The sequence below is a fragment of the Rhagoletis zephyria genome, unplaced genomic scaffold (assembly GCF_001687245.7).
Source record: "Rhagoletis zephyria isolate East Lansing unplaced genomic scaffold, Rhagoletis_zephyria_1.1 Rzeph_scaffold_01450, whole genome shotgun sequence".
Classification (NCBI taxonomy): domain Eukaryota; kingdom Metazoa; phylum Arthropoda; class Insecta; order Diptera; family Tephritidae; genus Rhagoletis; species Rhagoletis zephyria.
In genome coordinates, this window is record NW_016158534.1 from 88,398 (window position 1) to 92,122 (window position 3,725).

General features: G+C 33.8%; 1 long non-coding RNA gene across 1 annotated transcript in view; it reads right to left on the bottom strand.

The window, feature by feature from the left end:
• Positions 1-2,946, bottom strand: part of LOC108364044 (uncharacterized) — a 32,331-nt gene extending 29,385 nt beyond the window's left edge. Inside the window, exon 1 of the long non-coding RNA XR_001847693.1 lies at positions 2,798-2,946. This is a non-coding gene — a long non-coding RNA (uncharacterized LOC108364044). The remainder of the gene's footprint in view (positions 1-2,797) is intronic.
• Positions 2,947-3,725: the final 779 nt, after the last annotated feature.

A 3,725-nucleotide genomic window follows, 5' to 3' on the forward strand; every position in this document is an offset into this window, starting at 1 on the left:
GAAATCGGACTAAAATAACGGCCGCTTCTCATATAACGGTAAATTTCAGAAATGCTTGAAACTTCAATATTTCGAAATTGAAGGACGCTAATTTACTCAAAATTGATACACCCCGGCTTACCATCTAGCGGAAGGTTTCGGAAAGGTGAAAAAACATATATTTAATACTTTACTTGTTAATTTATGCTTTTCTTAAACTATCGTATTTTAATTTTGAAATTTGGGGTTGATATTCCTCAAATGAAATATAGTTGTTTTTTTATTTAATCGACAATCACTTCCGCTTTAAAGCTTATCGGTGTGCCCATCAGTGGGAGAAAGCCCTTGCATGGGTCCTAATTAGTTTCCTCGTCTATTTGTTTGCTATAGAATTTTTTTGTTGACTAAAGTGTATAGACAAATTCAAGATTGTGTAACAAAGAGTTTGTTTTCTTTTCTTTTAAAATAGTCCTTCTTTCGAGGTTCCTTGCATTTCCTAGATGTCGCGGACAGCTACGTAAAGAATTTTCTTTTAAACCTCGAAATGAAAGGGAGTAAAACTTTTAACCTAAAATATATGCATTTATAAGATTCCGCTTAATATTTGAAGGAGAGGTGTGCTGATTTATTACACAGTTAACTTTTTCTTCTTCTTGAGACCTTATACCTGGATCTAACGCATAACGGTGTGTGGGTTTCCGGTTACTATATCAAAATTGGATAGTTGTGGGATTTTTGATTTCATGACCAATTACATCTGCTTTGGTCGAATGTTTATAGTAGAAATTGGAGATGATGAATGCTAGATAAACATGTACCTTTCCTTGATACCAGACACCTAATTGAACCACAGGCACTTCAATGATGGATGACAGCGAAGGTGCTGGTATTTATGGTCTTATTACCAAATTTTCAATTCCAATGAGCAGCTGACCCACGGCGTTTCGAGTGGGAGTATTAGCAGCCCTAAACTGTGAAACCGAATTAAAGAAAAAGTAACTACATATTTGTCTTTCAAATACCACAGCGGACGGTGAGGCTCTTTCCAATATGATGGTCAAATCCAATCTAGCTAAAGATTCACTTGATATACTTAGTCTTTTGTCAGCAACATTAAAGGAGACGGAAACTGCGAAGTCATGATTAAAGGGACACGAAAAAGATCTTTAATTCTTTGTGGGTCAGGGACCCTGTTGTGGTAACAGGTGGCCTCCTTCGAGAGTTATAATTACGTGGTTATTAAACTTAGAATGCCATAAGTATTTGGGATCGGCAAAGGCTTAAGCCATCTTGGATTTTCGGCTTTATTTTTTGATAGGAAGGCTATTGTTCCATTGAACCAGTTTAGCAAGTCATAACAGATACAGTTTCCACAGGAACCGAATCGGTGCAACCACACCGAACGCCGGCTCTGTCTTGAAGGCAAAGAGACTCCAATGAACATTTTACGATTATTCGGATCGAAAGATCGAACCTTTTATAGTAAAGAATTCGCCTGCCATTGGATTGGATATTGGATTTTCTTTTTGATGCTGCTCGGACCAGAGATCGCAGCCTGGATATACGGAGTGGTGCAAGGCACCTCTAACCTTGCAGCCTCAGCGGATATAAGTATATATTAGGGCAATTTATCTATACGCATTTAGATGAATGCGCATAGTATAACAAAATAAACAAACAGCTTTGAAACTTGCATGGTAAATACTAAAAATAAAATACTAATAAAAAATGGTCACCCCTATTGCAGCAGATATGCTCGCATGCTTGTATGGCATTGAAAAAAGTATCTGCATACATTGCTCGTATCCTACAATGCAAATATAATTTATTATTTTCTTTTCACTTGTGGGTGTAAACACATATTAAGCAATGTAAATCTATAACAACAGCAACACATTTAATTCAGAACTTAAACAATTGATAAAGATCTATGCACGTCCAGTTCATTGATTTTATGAATAAGTTGCACTTCAAGGCAAAAGAAAAAATAAAAAAAAAGAGATAGAGTGGTGACAACTGTAAAACCAGCTCAGCAGGACCAGTCACGATGCTGGTCTGTCACTTGTTGGTGACACAACTTGCTCTAGTTAGATATTTCTTTACCATTTATATGAACACGTTTTTAGTCGATTTTTATTTACAGTTGACGGTTTTCAATATCTTTAGAATGTATTGTCAGGTAAGTAAACAAGTTTAGATTTCTTTACATTTAAATATGTCTGTGTAAATCCTTTTATTTACTGCTGCTTTTTTGACACATTTTTTGATGTCGTTATAAAGTATCCATTTTGTTGGTCAAGCCAGATTTCTTGCAATCTACTTTTGTAGTTATTTGTTATTTTTTAAAAATTATTAGCTAAAAGCTAAAAAAGTCGTTAATTTATGAGTTAATTAATAAAAGAATACTTTAAGTGCCAGAAATTTAATTTTAAATATTTTTTTGGATTGACCTTATTCTAATAACAGCTTTAAGATGATCTGGCTGTGATTCCACAAGTCTTTGGGCATAGATTTTCTCGATTGTTGGCTATTCCTCTAGAAGGAAATTTTTTAACTGATCCTTTGGGCTAACGTAATGAGATGAGATCCTTTTCACAAGCATATTCAACATATGCTCTATGGGATTGAGATCAATATATCCTAACAACTTTGCTGGTGGTCACACCAGCAATCGAACCTAGCTGCTACCGTTCAATTTTATGTATCCCTAACGACTAGGCTGCAGTGATAACTTTAGCTATAGAGTAGAAAAAAATAATTACATTTGCTAAAATTAGAATAAAATATTTTGTAGATATTTTAAAGTGAGTGTACTTACGATAAGAATGTGAACAGGCAATACAAATCTGACACAACGGGCAGAAGTGCATTAATCAAACTCATTTGTTGTGCCACTTTCATAAGGTGATTGCAGTTAATGTAACCCGATTAACAGTTTAAGTAGTTTTCCCACAATTAAAACATCATTTTTATTACCTAGCACATAGGAAAATAAAACAAATTAGGCTTAATAATAAAATTAGTAACCGTGAAAATATAAACCTATACTAACAGCAAATTATTACTGGAACAAATAGTTGAATTTGCACAAATTACAAATTACAAAATTACAGTCAATAAAATTTTAAACAAAAGTAACAATATATACACTCAAAACTAGTGGACGTAATTATGCTCGTAATTTACCAATTACAATCGGGAGTTACCAGAGTATTTTTTTTATTATTATTTTTAAACGCGGTCATTGACTACCGGCGATAGACAAGCGGACAAACGGATTTACAGAAAAAAAAGCTAAATAATTTAATAGCCAGAGCCCAGTGGTTTCAAATATGTGTTTATACCGACGTATTTATGTATGTATGTATGTGTATTTACACTACAGTTCTATAATTTGTGTGACCGGCTGCGCATGCTGGCAGTGAACTCACACATACATACGTATATACATAGTACATGCAGTTTCCCACAATTAAGTGGTTTCCACTTTTTTTTTAAACCATTCTTGTCGACATTGTTTCTGTAAGTATTTGTTGTTGTTACTGTAAATAACGAGGCGAAAATATTTGGAAAACTTTAATTTGAACAAAAAGCGCTTGAGATGGTGAATAAGTAGATTTGTGATCATTAGCTTTGTTGAGCAACTAAATATCGTTCAATAAGTAGCATGCAATTATTTAAATAGATTAAGCAAAGTTTTGAGAATGAAAAATGAAAATGAAAAAATGGTAAATTTTAAACTAGTC